The following is a 17,944-nucleotide window of genomic DNA, read 5'->3' as shown; positions in this document are numbered from 1 at the left end:
CTCCCAGGGATTCGCTCCTGGAGAACAGTGGAAGAAGGTCGAGTCCAGAAGCACGGGCGTCGACCACGGGCGACTGCCCAGTCATCCAGCAGAGATTTGAGCATCGCAGGGGAGGCTGTCGAGAGCTAGGTTGGCTTTCCAGTCACGGTGGTCCAGCAAAACGGGCTGACAACAAGTACTGCGCAGACCCTTCCCGGACAGCGATGGGCTAGAGCCCGACCGAGCGGCACAGAAAAAGGCTGAGCAGCGTCGACGGGGGAGAGAGAGAGGGCAGAGCGCACAGGGCACAGCCAGTGTTCAGGACCGAGCGGCGTCAATGGGGGAGAGAGGCGAGAGAGAGCAGAGCGCAGCCGGTGTTCAAGGGCCGAGCAGCATCAACGGGGGAGAGAGGCGCGCAGGAAAACACGCAGAGCGCAGCCGGTGTTCAAGGGCCGAGCAGCGTCAAAGGGAGACAGAGGCGCGCAGGAAAACGCGAGGCGCTGCCATTGCCACGAGGACCGCAGAGAACGGCGTTGGCAGCAGCGCAGGAGCAGTGCACGAAACCCACAGGGCATCGCCATTTGCCACGAGGACCACCGAGAGCGGCGTTGGCAGCAGTGCAGGAGACGTCATTTTAAGCTGCAGCGGGAAAGAAAGGAAAGCGCGGGAGACGCCATTTTAAGCCAGTCTCACCACACCCAAAAATGCCGAAGAGTGGCAGTATCACAGCGTTCGACAATGAAGTCGAAGATTGGACGACATATGTCGAACGCATAGAAGTATACTGCAAGGCGAATGAAGTGCCAGATGACAAGAAAGCGCTGGTATTGTTGAATTCAATGGGTGCCAAAATGTATGGCTTACTACGAAACCTAGTAACCCCAGAGAAGCCAGTAGAAAAGGATTTTGAAAACATAGTGTCAATCCTACAGGACCACTTAAACCCCACACCGCTGCTGATAGCAGAAAGATTTAAGTTTCACAAAAGGAACCAGCATAAAGATGAAAGTAATGCTGAGTATTTAACGGAACTGTGCAAGCTATCGAAACACTGCCAGTTTGGAACAGGACTAGCAGATACTTTAAGGGATAAGTTTGTGTGTGGGCTTCAAAGTGAAGGAACCCAGAAACGGCTTCTATCAGAAAAGGATCTTACGCTGGACAAGGCTTTCAGCATTGCAGTATCACATGAAGCAGCAGCATGGGGCACTGCAGAGATACAACGGAGACCGCAAGAATATGGCACAAATGAAATGTCATATGGAACAGTGAAGTGCTATCGTTGCGGCAGAACAACACACGACCATAATGATTGCTGGTTCAAGGACAAAGTGTGCAGACAGTGTGGAAAAGTAGGACATATAGCAAGAGTCTGCAGGTCGGGAAAGAAATCCAGCAGCAAGAAATCTCCACAGGAGAAGTACAAGAAGGTACATAAGGTGACCGAGAGTAGTTCAGACGAACAGAAGAGTGATACAGACTCCGGAAGCAAGGAGCTGGGTTGTCTGAAACTACATAATGTGATCAAAACGGAGGATCACCAAATTATCTGGGTCACGCTCAAGATAGCAGGAGTCCAAGTGAAAATGCAATTGGACACAGGATCAGCCCTAACAGTCATAAACCGAAGGGACTACAAGCGGCTATTCCCATATATACCCTTGAGAGATACAAAGATTGTCTTGAAGACGTACACGGGGCAAAAAGTCTACCCGAAAGGAAAAATAAGGGTGAAAGTTATATATAACGGCAAGGAAACACCAAAAATGGACCTATATGTATTGCCAGATGGAGGACCACCACTACTAGGACGTGAATGGATCCGGAAGATACAGCTAGATTGGCATTCCATACAGGCACTGACTGTGGCTGACAAAAAGGATGACGACGTCACAACTGGGCGACTGTCAAAGATCCTAACTGATGCGAAAGAAGTGTTCCAGCAAGGACTTGGAACACTAAAAGGCATGAGAGCGATAATTAAAATTGAAGAAAACGCAAGCCGAAAATTTTTTAAGGCCAGACCTTATGCGATCCGCCCAGCCGTCGAAGCAGAGCTGGAGTGTCTGAAACGTTCAGGTGTACTGTCCAAGGTAGACTGGAGCGAGTGGGCTACACCCATCGTCCCTGTGATGAAAAAGCCGTTGAGCAGCACGCCTGTGGAACCAAGGCAGATTCGCATCTGTGGGGACTTTAAGGTAACAGTGAACCCGGTCCTTCACACCGTACAACATCCACTTCCGCGGATTGAAGATATTTTCGCCTCGCTATCTGGAGGGAAACGCTTCACTAAGATTGATCTGGCCCAGGCGTATCTGCAAATGGAGGTAGAAGAAGCATCAAAAAAATACCTCACAATCAACACCCATAAAGGTCTCTACCAATGCTAGTATTTGGGGTAGCATCAGCTCCGGCTATTTGGCAGAGGGCAATGGAACAAGTCCTGCAAGGGATCCCAGGGACCCAGTGTCATTTGGACGACATCCTGGTCACGGGCGAAAATGACAGTGATCACCTTGCCAACCTGGAGCAGGTGCTCACTGGATTGCAGGAATATGGGCACCGAGCTAACCGCCCCAAATGCGAGTTTTTTAGAAAACAGATCTCGTATTGTGGCCACGTTATCGATAAAGAGGGGTTACATAAGTCCCCAGAGAAGATTGAGGCAGTAGTCAAGGCTCCAGCACCGGAAAATGTGTCACAACTGAGGTCGTTCCTCGGGCTGGTAAACTACTACCATAAGTTCTTGCCAAATTTGTCTACAATACTACACCCACTGAACACCCTACTGCAAACTGGGGTGCCATGGAAGTGGAGTGACGAATGTAGACGAGCTTTCCAGAAGAGCAAAACACTAATCACATCGAAAGAGGTATTGGCCCATTACAACCCGGCATTACCAATTCGGTTGGCATGTGATGCGTCACCCTACGGCATTGGAGCGGTGCTGTCGCACAAATTCTCGGACGGTTCAGAGAGGCCAATAGCCTTTGCGTCACGATCACTAACCTCAGCCGAGCGTAACTACGCCCAGATTGACAGGGAGGCCCTCGGCTTAGTGTGGGGAGTGAAAAACTTCAATCACTATCTGCACGGGCAGAAGTTTACCTTGCTGACTGACCACCAACCACTTGTCTCCATCTTTAATCCAAAGAAGGGCGTTCCGGTGATGACTGCGCAACGGCTACAAAGATGGTCCCTTTTTCTAGGGGCGCACCAATATGAAATCGAGTATAAGGGCACGAAACAGCATGGAAACGCTGATGGGCTATCACGCCTGCCACTGCCTACTGCGGAGGAAGCACCAGCAGTGGATCCTGTCGAAATATTTAATTCGACTATAATTGAATGCTTGCCAGTAACTAACGCTGGTATAGAGAAGGAGACCCGAAATGACCCGACATTGTCTCGGGTATATGATTTGACGGTGAAGGGATGGCCAGCACATGGCGACTCACTGTTGCCAGCATTCTCATCCAGAAGAGAACAGCTGTCAGTATGCCAGGGGACCTTGATGTGTGGATCCCGAGTGGTAATTCCACCCAAGTTAAGGGAGAGAGTGCTCAATGAGCTTCACGAAGGTCATCTGGGAGGGGTGAAAATGAAAAGCCTTGCTAGGGCTTATGTGTGGTGGCCGGGGATCGATCAGCAAATCGAGGACCTGACAAAGAGCTGCTCAGGATGCCAGAAGGTCCAAAATGCACCACCACATGCCCCTCTACACCCATGGGAGTGGCCCTCATCTCCATGGCAACGGGTGCATATTGATTTTGCTGGTCCATTCATGGACTCAATGTTTTTAATAGCCGTGGATGCGCACTCAAAATGGCCTGAGGTGATCAAAATGTCCTCCACCACCACGGAGAAAACTATTGCAGTCCTATGGACCATTTTTGCCAGGAACGGCTTGCCAGAGCAGATTTGCTCTGATAACGGACCACAGTTTGTGTCCGAAGTGTTTCGAAGATTTATGAAAGGGAATGGGGTAAGGCATTACACATCCGCCCCGTATCATCCAGCCACAAATGGATTGGCTGAGAGGTTCGTACAAACCTTTAAGAAGGCAATAAAGGCTATGTACAATGACAACATTCCGCTGCAGCAGAAGGTGGACAATTTCCTGTTCGCCTACCGGAATGCGACACATGCAGTCACCAACCAGGCCCCAGCCATGATGTTCTTTAACCGAAGGTTAAGATCTCGTCTGGATTTGCTCAGACCAAACGTACAAAGAGATGTTGAGAGTAAGCAATCCCAGCACATCCATGAGAAGCCAACAAGGAGCTTCAATGTAGGGCAACCAGTCTTGGCCCGCGACTACCGAACAGAAAAATGGCAGCCAGGAATGATATGCACATGGCAGGGCCCACTAATGTACACAGTGGACGTTGGGGAGAGCATCGTGAGACGCCATGCTGACCAGATCCTAGAGTCACAGGAACAAGTCAAACCCATGCCTCGCCCATACGTACCTGGTGATGAACACGACGTACAGGTAGCATCTACCCCAGAAACAGTAGCATCGGAAGCTGATGAACCAACCGACGACAGGGGGCCAGAATCGCCTCCGCACCAAGAGCAAGACACTCGGGAAAGGCGCTATCCAGAAAGGATCAGGAAGCCTCCCCAAAGACTGAATTTATAAATAGACTATTTTCAGCTAATGTTGCATGTTAAAAGTGTTAATTGTAATTAGTTTGATATTTAATTGTTAAATGAGTGTTATGGTACCGTTAATCTAAAAGGGGAGGAATTGTAATGTATGTACCTTTAAGGGGAGAACTACTTTTTTACAGCTCCTGTATGCTGTAGTACCGGCAGTGACCACACCTGTATATAAACCCTGAGTAGTGATCCGTGCAGTTAGTTCTAGAGTAACCCTCATTCAGTAAACACCTGTTGTCCCGTTCCCTGCAGTCTCTTGTCTGACTATTGAAGGACACAACATTAAGATACATGGATCTAACAGGAACAACCTGAATAAGAGCAGGAACAACCTGAATAAGAGCAGGAACAACCTAAATAAGAGCAGGAACAACATGAAGAAGAGCAGGAACAACATGAAGAAGAGCAGGAACATCCTGAAGAAGAGCAGGGACATCCTGAAGAAGAGCAGTAACATCCTGAAGAAGAGCAGGAACAACAAGAAGAAGAGCAGAAACAACCTAAATAAGAGCAGTAACAACATGAAGAAGAGCAGGAACATCTTGACGAAGAGCAGGAACAACCTAAATAAGAGCAGGAACAACTTGAAGAGCAGAAACAACCTAAATAAGAGCAGGAACAGCCTGAAGAAGAGCAGGAACAGCCTGAAGAAGAGCAGGAACAGCCTGAAGAAGAGCAGGAACCAGCTGGAGAAGGAACAACCTGAAGAAGAGCAGGAACAACCTGAAGAGCAGGAACAGCCTGAAGAAGAGCAGGAACAACCTGAAGAGCAGGAACAGCCTGAGGAAGAGCAGGAACAACCTGAAGAAGAGCAGGAACAACCTGAAGAGCAGGAACAACCTGAAGAAGAGCAGGAACAACCTGTAGAAGAGCAGGAACAAACTGAAGAAGAGCAGGAACAGCCTGAAGAAGAGCAGGAACAACCTGAAGAAGAGCAGGAACAACCTGAAGAGAAGGAACAACCTGAAGAAGAGGAGGAACAGCCTGAAGAAGAGCAGGGAATATCTGATGAAGAGCAAGAACAACATGAAGAGCAGGAAAAACCTGAAGAAGAGCAGGAACAAACTGAATAAGGCCAGGAACAGCCTGTAAAATAGCAGGAAGAGCCTGAAGAAGAGCAGGAACAGCCTGAAGAAGAGCAGGAATATCCTGAAGAAGAGCAGGAGCAGCCCGAGGAAGAGCAGGAACAACGTGAAGAAGAGCAGGAACAGCCTGAAGATTAGCAGGAACAGCCTGAAGAAGAGCAGTAACATCCTGAAGAAGAGCAGGAACCGCCTGAAGAAGAGCAGGAACAGCCTGAAGAAGAGCAGGAACAACCTGAAGAAGAGCAGGAACAACCTGAGAAGAGCAGGAACAGCCTGAGGAAGAGCAGGAACAGCCTGAGGAAGAGCAGGAACATCCTGAAGAAGAGCAGGAGCAGCCTGAGGAAGAGCAGGAACAACCGGAAGAAGAACAGGAACAGCCTGAAGAAGAGCAGGAACAGCCTAAAGAAGAGCAGGAACAGCCTGATGCAGAGCAGGAGCAGCCTGAAAAAGAGCAGGAGCAGCCTGAAAAAGAGCAGGAGCAGCCTGAAAAAGAGCAGGAAATGCCTGCAGAAGAGCAGGAACAACCTGAAGAAGTTGTGGAACAGAACCTGATGCCAGCTGCAAGGGCTATTTGAAAAGCTCTCATATTCTATACAGTCTATTTTGGCCATACCCTCCATAAATATGTACTTTTTATTAATTCTTTGGATGTGGGCATCGCTGGCAAGGCAACCCTACAAGCCCTGCCTTAATGGTTTGATACAACTGAGTGGTTTGCTAGACTTCAAATGCAGTGTCAACCATGTTGATCTGGGACTGGAGTCACATATAGAACAGACTGGTTAAGGACGGCAGATTTCCTTCCCTAACGGACATCAGTGAACCAGTTGGGTTTTTATACCAATCCAACTTCATGATCACTTTTACCGATACCAACCTTTTATTTCCAGATTTAAAAAAAAACTGAATTCAAATTCTCAAACTGGCATGGTGAGATTTGAATTCATGTTCTACTGGATTATTAGTCCAGGTTTCTGTCTTACAAGTCAAGTAACATAACCACTACACTACCATACCCGGTAATATGGTTTCACCTACAGTGCCTTAAATATTCCAGTCAACTCATAAATCTTCCATTTCTGTCACCTTATGATACAACCTCGCAAATATATGGAAGTACAATCTTTGCACAGGAAACTTCAGTGAAACCAGATGTTTTATCTCAAATCATGTCATGGTGGTAAGACCCTAATATTTGTTTCCACAGTACTTACCCTAGCATATGATGTATGTCCTCTTAAATTTAATCTGATGCCTTGTCTGGATGCTATCTAAATGTCAGAAGTGCATGGGAGTGATGGGAACATTCAAAATGGTGCATATATACAATTTTGAGAATTATGATTTTGTGTGATATGAATCTCTTACAGAAACAAAAGAAAGCCAGGCATCAGAATACAGCTGCAATCTTAACCCTTCTTCACTTCTCAAGCGGCTAGATTGCCCGTAACCAGTAGAAATGATAGATACTTCATTCAACCAGCTGTGGAGAATGTTTGCTTCAGTGCTTCCTCCAAATGGTGCTTTGTCAGTGGAGTGGGAGATTTCCTAGGCCTGGTTTGACCAGAGGTCTGGAGTCAATGTTGAAGACTCCCAGGGATAGTGATAGAGGAGTCTAAGGCATTAGCTGATGGATATGACTGAGTACTCCTATATCATGCTCTTGCTCTCCCAAATTGGGCATTGGTCCATGCTAGGCTACTTCAGAGGGCATTAGGAGTCAACGGTGTACTGTTACACACAGGCCGAGGATCTCCTTCCTCGAAGGATATTATTAAACTAGCAGGGTTCTTATGACAATTTGACAGCTCTGATGACCATTTTCCAATTTTTCCCGGTACTAGATTAAGTGAATTAAATTGAATTAAAGTTCACAACTTGCTATATTGGGATTTGCTTGTCCAGTTCCATAACCAGTACACTAGCGGACCATACACAGAACTACACAACCTTTATGTAAATACACACCCTACACACAACCACACACCTACACATAACCACACACCCTACACATAACCACACACCCTACACATAACTACAGACCCTACACATAACAACACACCCTACACATAACTACAGACCCTACACATAACAACACACCCTACACATACCACACACCCTATGCATAACTACACACCGTAAACATAACCACACACCCTACACATAACGACAAACCCTAGAAATGACCACACACCCTACACATAACCACACATGCTACACATAAAAACACACAACCTACACATAACAAGGCACACCCTACATTTAACCACACACCCTCCCCATCTCTCTCTCTCTCCCCTCAGTCTCTCTCTCTCTCCCCCCCATCCCCCCCGGTCTCTCTCTCTCCCCCCGCTGTCTCTCTCTTGCTCTCTCTCTATCTCCCCAGTCTCTCTCTCTCTCCCCAGTCTCTCTCTCTCTCCGCCAGTCTCTCTCCTCTCTCTCCCCCCAGTCTCTCTACTCTCTCTCTCTCTCTCCCGTCTCTCTCTCTCTCCCCGTCTCTCTCTCTCTCCCCGTCTCTGTCTCTCTCCCCCTCAGTCGCTCTCTCTCTCCCCCCAGTTTCTCTCCCTCTCCCAGTCTCTCTCTCTCCCCCCCAGTCTCGCTCTCTCCCCCCCAGCCTCTCTCTCTCCCCCCAGTCTCGCTCTTCTCCAGTTTCTCTCTCCACCAGTCTCCCTCTCCCCCAGTCTCTCTCTCTCTCCCCTCCAGTCTCTCTCCCCCGTCTCTCTCTCTCCCCAGTCTCTCCCCTCTCTCTCCCCCAGTCTCTCTACTCTCTCTCTCTCTCTCTCGCTCCCGTCTCTCTCTCTCTCCCCCAGTCTCTCTCTCTCCCCCTGAGTCTCTCTCTCTCTCCCCCCTCAGTCTCTCTCTCTCTATTTCCCCAGTCTCCCTCTCTCTCTCCCCGTCTCTCTCTCCCCCCTCAGTCGCTCTCTCTCTCCCCCCAGTTTCTCTCTCTCCCCCAGTCTCTCCCTCTCTCTCCCCAGTCTCTCTCTCTCCCCCAGTCTCTCTCTCTCCACCAGTCTCTCTCTCCCCCAGTCTCTCTCTCCCGCCAATCTCTCTCTCTCCCCGTCTCTCTCTCTCTCCCCGCAGTCTCTCTCTCTCTCCCCCCCACCCCGCCCCCCGGTCACTCTCTCCCCCCCCCCCAGTCTCTCTCTCGCTCTCTCTCTCTCTCTCTATCTCCCCAGTCTCTCTCTCTCTCCCCAGTCTCTCTCTCTCTCCCCCAGTCTCTCTCTCTCTCTCCCCGTCTCTCTCCCCCAGTCTCTCTCTCTCCCCCTCAGTCTCTCTCTCTCTATCTCTCTATCTCCCCATTCTCTCTCTCCAGTCTCTCTCCTCTCTCTCTCCCCCAGTCTCTCTCTCTGCCCCCAGTCTCTCTCTCTCTCCTCCAGCCTCTCTCTCCCCCAGTCTCTCTCTCCCCCCAGTCTCTCTCTCTCTCCCCTCCAGTCTCTCTCCCCCAGTCTCTCTCTCACCCCAGTCTCTCTCTCTCTCTCCCCATCTCGCTCTCTCTCCCCTCAGTCTCTCTCTGTCTCCCCCCCAGCCCCCCCGGTCTCTCTCTCTCCCCCCCCGTCTCTCTCTCGCTCTCTCTCTCTCTGTCTCCCCAGTCTCTCTCTCTCTCCCCAGTTTCTCTCTCTATCCCCCAGTCTCTCTCTCTCTCTCCCCGTCTCTCTCCCCCAGTCTCTCTCTCTCCCCCTCAGTCTCTATCTCTCTATCTCCCCATTCTCTCTCCCCAGTCTCTGTCCTCTCTCTCCCCCCAGTCTCTCTACTCTCTCTCTCTCCCCGTCTCTCTCTCTCTCCCCAGTCTCTCTCTATCTCCCCAGTCTCTCTCTCTCCCCCAGTCTCTCCCTCTCTCTCTCTCCCCGTCCCTCTCTCTCTCCCCCCCTCAGTCGCTCTCTCTCTCCCCCAGTCTCTCTCTCTCTATCTGCCCATTCTCTCTCTCCCCGTCTCCCTCTCTCTCCCCCTCAGTCAACTTTTTTTTCAATTCAATTCAAATCGCTTTATTGGCATGGTAAGGTACATCTTATGTTGCCAAAGCATCGAAAAACATTTATGGTTGAACACATAAACACAGATCTATCCATACAGTGTATAAACAGATATATCCCTGAGTGTATAAATATACATTCGTATAATTTGTATATACTCTTTTCTTAGCTTTACTGGTTGTCCCTCTGTTTATGGCAAGCTGTAACACAGTGTGCCGCTAAGGTTACATAGCTTCTCTGTTCCCCTAGTAGGTATGGGAGTTTTTGGTCGTCATTCAAATTTCTGAATTCCGGGCATATTTGTGTGAATTTTGGGTAGAAATTCTCCCTGATGCCCTGATATTTTCCATAAGCTGTGAGGAAGTGCATCTCTGTCTCCACCACTCCCTGACTGCAGTGAGAGCATATCCTGTCCTCTCTTGGCAGCCGGGTCTGTCTGTGTCTGCCTTTTTCGATGGCCAGGCTATGTTCACTAAGTCTGTACCTTGTCAAGGTTTTTCTCAGTTTGCTATCCTTTACCATGGTCAGGTAATCAGCCATGTTGTATTGTCTGTTTAGGGCCAAGTAGCAATTGAGTTTGCTTTGGGTTTTTGTTGTTTCTGCCCAATATGACAGATATTTTTCCTTTTGCTTAGCGACGATTGTGTTGGGTCGAATTCTTTGTGTTACGCTGTCACTGTCCTGGGGCTGGTTATTGTTAGTAGTGTTAGTAGTTACTTCACTGAATCCCAGGACTAGTTGACTGAGGGTATTCTTCTTTATGGTCCTCTCTTGGCATTTCAAGGCTTCGTAATGATAGCATTGGGGGTTGCTCATTTCTAGGTGTTTCCAGAATTTGGTGGCTCTTTTTTGGATAGTGATTATTAATGGATAGTGGCCTAGTTCTGCCCTGCATGCATTGTTTACGGTTTTCCTTTGAGTCCGGAGGATACTTTTACAGAATTCTGCATGTAGGATCTCAATTGGGTGTTTGTCCCATTTTGCAAATTCTTGTTGTGTTAGCGGTTCCCACACCTCACTGCCATAGAGTGCAATTGGTTCAATTACTGATTTGAAAATTTTGAGCCAAATGCTAATTGGGATTTCTATTTGGATTGATTTTTTAATGGCAGAGAAAGCCCTTCTTGCTTTCTCTTTCAGTTCATTCACAGCCAGTTTGAAATTTCCCGTAGAACTGATTTTTAAGCCCAAGTATGTGTAGTTAGTGGTTTGTTCAATTTTGGTTGTTCCTAGTGTGAAATTTATTTTGGGTCCCTGATGTCTGGATCTTTGCTGGAACACAAGGACTTTGGTTTTTTGGGGATTTATTGTCAGGGCCCAAGTCTGGCAGTATGACTCCAGCAGATCCAGGTTCTGCTGTAGACCCTCCTTAGTTGGTGACAGCAGAACCAGGTCATCTGCATAGAGGAGGAATTTAACCTTGGATTCGTATAGGGTGAGGCCGGGTGCTGTAGATTGTTCAAGTAGTTTTGCCAATTCATTTATGTAAATATTAAAGAGTGTCGGTGAGATTGGCGAGCCCTGCATCACCCCCCGCCCCTGTGGGAAGTATTTTGTTTGTTTGTCTCCAGTTTTAACTGCACGTTTGTTGTTTTTATACATTGATTTAATTACATCATATGTTTTTCCCCATACCCCGCTTTCGATAAGTTTCAGGAATAAACCGTCGTGCCAGATGGAATCGAAAGCCTTCTGGAAATCTATAAAGCATGCGTAGATTTTGCTTTTCTTTTGATGAACGTGTTTGTCGATTAGGGTCTGTAGGGTGAAGATATGATCTGATGTTCTATAGTTTGGCAGGAATCCAATTTGGCTTTTACTCAAGACATTGTGCTCCTCAAGGAAGTTTATATGTCTTTTGTTTATGATACTACAGAATACCTTCCCCAGGTTACTGTTTACACAGATGCCTCGATAGCTATTTGGGTCAACTTTGTCCCCACTTTTGTATATGGGTGTTATGAGTCCTTTGTTCCAGATATCAGGGAAGTAACCGACACTCAGAACCAAGTTGAAGAGTTTTAGGATAGCCAGTTTCATTTTATCGTCTGTGTGTTTAATCATCTCGCTTAGTATGCCGTCTGCCCCGCAAGCTTTTCCTGGTCGCAGGTCCTTGAGTTTTTCAAAAAGTTCTTTTTTTGTTATTATGGAGTCTAGCGGGTTTTGGTTATCTTTTATGGCCATTTCGAGCTTTTCCAGTTTTTTGCATATTTGGTGTTGCTCTGGCCTTAGTTTGTTTTTCTGGTATAATTTTTCAAAATGGTTTTCCCATGTGTCTCCATTTTGAATGGCCAATTCGTCATGTTGTTTTTTGTGTAATGTATTCCAGTTGTCCCAGAAACAATTGGAATCAATGGATTCCTCAATGGAGCTGAGTGTATTCTTAATATATTGCTCTTTTTTGGTTCTGAGTGTGTTTCTGTATTGTGTTAGTGTCTGACAATAAGTAAGGCGTAATTCCTCGTTTTCTGGATGTCTGTGTTTTTGGTTTGATATTTTTCTAAGATTTTTCCTCATGTTATGATAATCTGGGTCAAACCATTTTTCATAGCTTTTTGTTTTGGGTTTGTTCTTGCGGGCTTTCAAGTTTGACCTTGTTGCCAAATTATCAAAAATATTGTTTAGGTTATTCACTGCCCGGTTTACGCCTTCTTTATTGTGAGTGTATATGTTATCCAGAAAGGTGTCCAAGAGAACTTGAGTTGATTCATTGCTAATTGCTTTGTGGTATTTTTCCGTGTCGTTTTTGGCCCATCTGTACGATTTTTTGGTGTTGTACAGTTTACTGTGTTGTGTTTCTGTGTTGTTTGTTTCTGTCTTTTTAAGATACATAGTAATTTGACTGTGATCTGACAGTGTTGTTTGTGGTTTGACTGTGAATGCTCTGAAAGAGGATGGGTCCAAATCCGTAATCATATAGTCTACAGTGCTGCAGCCAAGAGGTGAGCAATAGGTCGATCTTCCTAGGAGGTCTCCCATGAACCTACCATTGACAATGTACAGACCCAGGCTTCGACAGAGTTGCAGGAGCTGTTTTCCGTTGGTATTTGTCTGCTTGTTGCAGTTATGCCTGTATGGAAGGGAAGGGATATCGAAGTGGTTATTCCCGAATATGTAATTGTTTCCCTGATTATTGGTGAAGTCTGGTTTTTCGCCAGTTCTTGAACTGAGGTCACCACAGATCAACATGTTCCCCTGGGCCTGGAATTGAATAATTTCCCCCTCAATGTTGGAGAAGGTGTCCTCTTTAAAGTACAGGGATTCCATTGGGGGGATATAGAGTGCGCAAATGAAAACATCTTGGGTGTTAGAGATAATCCCCCTCTCAATTTTGAGCCACATGTGGTTTTCGCCCTTTTTTATAAATTTGATGCAATTCTTAAGCTCTGTTTTAAACCAAATCAGTATGCCTCCGGAGTCTCTGCCTTGGGTTACTCCTGGTAATTTATTGGAGGGGACCACCAGCTCTGTGTACCCTTGGGGACGGCCAGTGTGTCCTTTTCCTTTATACCAAGTTTCCTGTAAAATGATAATATCTAGATCTTTAGTTTCATCTATGAACTCTGGGGTCCTACTCTTCACGTCGAGCACCGAAGAGCGTAGACCTTGGATATTCCAGGTCGAAATATATAAGGATTTCATGTTAATTTTAATCTTTTACTATGATACGTTAAAGAATGATATGTGTTTATCGTGTCTAAATGTGGGAAAAAAAGATCATTTCAGTTGTCTATAAATGCTAATACTACTTGGTTACAATTCTATCTATTAATTAGTCCTTGATTTTTTTCATTTTCTGATCCATAAGGCAGAAGTAGATGCTGCTGCACATCTGCTTATTGTCTCTTAATGGATTGTCCCTGTCTGAGGTATTGCGTACGCCCTGTGCATCTCTCCCTCTGTCTGGCTGGGAGCGGTCCTGTTCCCCTGTAGGACAGGAGTGGTGCAGGTCTGATATTGTTGTTGTGCATGGGGATCCTCTCTGGTCCCGGTTGGTGTGGTGGTGGTCTCTGTAGTAGTCCTGGTATGTACCCCGCTGATCTCTGGTGGTCGGGGGGGGGTCCTCCTGGAGTCTGGGTATGGACCCGGTTAAAAGCGACGTCCTTCAGGGTTTTAGCAAAGATCGATATTCGTTTCCTGTGGATGTGGACGCGGCTGTAAAGACATTCCACATCGAGGGTGGGGTGTTGGGCCAGGTGCATGTTGTGTTTTGATTCACAGTCTCTTGCTATGCTGGCATTTATCTCATGAATTGTGTTGCTGTTAAAGTCTGTTCTCGGCAATATTGTGGAAACAGTGATTCTAGTGTTTGGAAATGTATTGCTTGCCTTCTTAATCACTGCTCTGAGCAATGTTGCTACCCCTTTCTGCTGGGCCTTTAGGTCATTTGTGCCCGTGTGTATTATTATGTGTTGGGGGGAGCCTAATCGAGTTTTGGTCAGCCTTTCCAGGGCTCTGTCTGTTGTTGGGCACCAGATCTTTTCTACTTTACTTCTAGGGAAGAGCTCTCTCTCTCCCCATCTCTCTCCCCCAGTCTCTCTCTCCCCCTCAGTCTCTCTCTCTCTATCTCTCTATCTCCCCATTCTCTCTCCCCAGTCTCTCTCCTCTCTCTCTCCCCCAGTCTCTCTCTCTCCCCCCCACTCTCTCTCTCTCTCCCCTCCAGTCTCTCTCCCCCAGTCTCTCTCTCTCCCCAGTCTCTCTCTCTCTCTCCCCATCTCTCTCCCTCTCCCCTCAGTCTCTCTCTCTCTCCCCCCCACGCCCCCGGTCTCTCTCTCTCCCCCCAGTATCTCTCTCGCTCTCTCTCTCTCTATCTCCCCAGTCTCTCTCTCTCTCCCCAGTCTCTCTCTCTCTCCCCCAGTCTCTCTCTCTCTCTCTCCCCGTCTCTCTCCCCCAGTCTCTCTCTCTCCCCCTCAGTCTCTCTCTCTCTATCCCCCCATTCTCTCTCCCCAGTCTCTCTCCTCTCTCTCCCCCAGTCTCTTTACTCTCTCTCTCTCCCCGTCTCTCTCTCTCTCCCCAGTCTCTCTCTCTCTATCTCCCCAGTCTCTCTCTCTCCCCCAGTCTCTCCCTCTCTCTCTCTCCCCGTCTCTCTCTCTCTCTCTCCCCCTCAGTCGCTCTCTCTCTCCCCCTCAGTCTCTCTCTCTCTCTCTCTATCTCCCCATTCTCTCTCTCTCTCCCCAGTCTCTCTACTCTCTCTCTCCCCGTCTCTCTCTCTCTCTTGCCCAGTCTCTCAAGTCAATTCAATTCAATTCAAATCGCTTTATTGGCATGACAAGGTACATCTTATGTTGCCAAAGCATTGAAAAACATTCATGGTTGTACACAAAAATACAGATCTATCCATACAGTGTATAAACAGATATATCCCTGAGTGTATAAATATACATTCATATAATTTGTATATACTCTTTTCTTATATTTAGTGGTTGTCCCTCTGTTTATGGCAAGCTGTAACATAGTGTGCCGCTAGGGTTACACAATTTCTCTCTTCCCCTAGTAGGTATGGGAGTTTTTGGTCGTCATTCAAATTTCTGAATTCAAATCTCTCTCTCCCCCTCAGTCGCTCTCTCTCTCCCCCTCAGTCTCTCTCTCTCTATCTCCCCAGTCTCTCTCTCTCTCTCTCCCCCAGTCTCTCCCTCTCTCTCTCTCTCCACCCTCAGTCACTCTCTCTCACAGTCTCTCTCTCTCTCCCCCCTGGTCTCTCTCTATCTCTCCCCCCATATCTCTCTCTCCCCAGTCTCTCTCCTCTCTCTCCCCCAGTCTCTCTACTCTCTCTCTCTCCCCTGCCTCTCTCTCTCTACCCCAGTCTCTCTCTCTCCCCCTCAGTCACTCTCTCTCTCTCCCCTCAGTCTCTCTCGCTATCTCCCCAGTCTCACTCCCTCCCCTCAGTCTCTCTCTCTATCTCCCCAGTCTCTCTCTCTCTCTATCTCCCCGTCTCTCTCTCTCTCCCTCTTTCCCCCCAGTCTCTCTACTCTTTCTCTCTCCCCGTCTCTCTCTCTCTCCCCCCAGTCTCTCTCTCTCCTTCCCTCTCTGTCTCTGTCTGTCTCTCTCTCCTTCCCTCTCTCTATTCAATTCAATTCAATTCAAATCGCTTTATTGGCATGATAAGGTACATCTTATGTTGCCAAAGCATCGAAATACATTTATGGTTGAACACATGAACGCAGATCTATTCATACATTGTATAAACAGATATATCCCTGAATGTATAAATATACATTCGTATAATTTGTATATACTCTTTTCTTAGGTTTACTGGTTCTCCCTCTGTTTATGGCACGCTGTAACATAGTGTGCCACTAAGGTTACACAGTTTCCCTGTTCCCCTAGTAGGTATGGGAGTTTTTGGTCGTCATTCAAATTTCTGAATTCAGGGCATATTTGTGTGAATTTTTGGTAGAAATTCTCCCTGATGCCCTGATATTTTCCACAAGCTGTGAGGAAGTGCATCTCTGTCTCCACCACTCCCTGACTGCAGTGAGAGCATATCCTGTCCTCTCTTGGCAGCCGGGTCTGTCTGTGTCTGCCTTTTTCGATGGCCAGGCTATGTTCACTAAGTCTGTACCTTGTCAAGGTTTTTCTCAGTTTGCTATCCTTTACCATGGTCAGGTATTCAGCCATGTTGTATTGTCTGTTTAGGGCCAAGTAGCAATTGAGTTTGTTTTGGGTTTTTGTTGTTTCTGCCCAATATGACAGGTATTTTTCCTTTTGCTTAGTGACAATTGTGTTGGGTCGAATTCTCTGTGATACGATGTCACTGTCCTGGGGCTGGTTATTGTTAGTAGTGTTAGTGGTTGCTTCACTGAGTCCCAGGACTAGTTGACTGAGGTATTCTTCTTTATGGTCTTCTTTTGGCATTTCAGGGCTTCGTAATGATAGCAGTGGGGGTTGCTCATTTTTAGGTGTTTCCAAAATTTGGTGGCTCTTTTTTGGATAGTAATTATTAATGGATATTGGCCTAGTTCTGCCCTGCATGCATTGTTTACGGTTTTCCTTTGAGTCCGGAGGATACTTTTACAGAATTCTGCATGTAGGATCTCAATTGGGTGTTTGTCCCATTTTGCAAATTCTTGTTGTGTTAGTGGTCCCCACACCTCACTTCCGTAGAGGGCAATTGGTTCAATTACTGATTAAAAAATTTTGAGCCAAATGCTAATTGGGATTTCTATTTGGATTGATCTTTTAATGGCATAGAAAGCCCTTCTAGCTTTCTCTTTCAGTTCATTCACAGCCAGACAAAAATTTCCCGTAGAGAGCTGATTTTTAAGCCCAAGTATGTTTAGTTTATGGTTTGTTCAATTTTAGTTGTTCCTAGTGTGAAATTTATTCTGGGTCCCTGATGTCTGGATCTTTGCTGGAACACAAGGACTTTGGTTTTTTGGTGTTTTATTGTCAGGGCCCAGGTCTGACAGAATGACTACAGCAGATCCAGGTTCTGTTGTAGATCCTCCTTAGTTGGTGACAGCAGAACCAGGTCATCTGCATAGAGGAGGAATTTAACCTTGGATTCATATAGGATGAGGCCGGGTGCTGTAGATTGTTCAAGTAGTTTTGCCAATTCATTTATGTAAATATTAAAGAGTGTCGGTGAGATGGGCGAGCCCTGCGTCACACGCGCCCCTGTGGGAAGTATTTTGTTTGTTTGTCTCCAATTTTAACTGCACATTTATTGTTTATATACATTGATTTAATTACATCATATGTTTTCCCCCCTACACCACTTTCCATAAGTTTCAAGAATAGACCGACATGCAGATGGAATCGAAAGCCTTCTGGAAATCTAAAAAGCAGGCAAAAATTTTGCTTTGGTTTTGATGAACATGTTTGTCAATTAGGGTCTGTAGGGTGAAGATATGATCTGATGTTCTATAGTTTGGTAGGAATCCAATTTGGCTTTTACTCAAGACATTGTGCTCCTCAAGGAAGTTTATAAGTCTTTTGTTTATGATACTACAGAAAACCTTCCCCAGGTTACTGTTTACACAGATGCCTCGATAGTTATTTGGGTCAACTTTGTCCCCACTTTTGTCTATGGGTGTTATGAGTCCTTTGTTCCAGATATCAGGGCCTCCTTCCCTCTCTCTCTGTCTCTCTCTCTCTGTCTCTCTCTCCTTCCCTCTCTCTGTCTCTCTCTCTCCTTCCCTCTCTCTCTCTCCTTCCCTCTCTCTCTCTCTCCTTCCTCTCTCTCTCTCTGTCTCTCTCTTCTTCCCTCTCCAAACGGAGCGATACCGAATTTCTAGCCCTCTC

General features: G+C 46.8%; 1 protein-coding gene across 1 annotated transcript in view; it reads left to right on the top strand.

Moving 5' to 3' along the window:
• LOC147124952 (sodium/hydrogen exchanger 2-like) overlaps positions 1-17,944 on the top strand; it is a 414,512-nt gene that overhangs the window by 297,936 nt on the left and 98,632 nt on the right. The gene's annotated exons all lie outside the window — the stretch shown is intronic.

The sequence above is a fragment of the Somniosus microcephalus genome, chromosome 1, assembly GCF_052327205.1.
Source record: "Somniosus microcephalus isolate GS21.2 chromosome 1, FLI_Smic_1.0, whole genome shotgun sequence".
Lineage (NCBI taxonomy): Eukaryota > Metazoa > Chordata > Chondrichthyes > Squaliformes > Somniosidae > Somniosus > Somniosus microcephalus.
The sequence above is the reverse complement of the archived record's forward strand: the minus strand, read 5'-3'. Positions and strand labels throughout refer to the sequence as shown.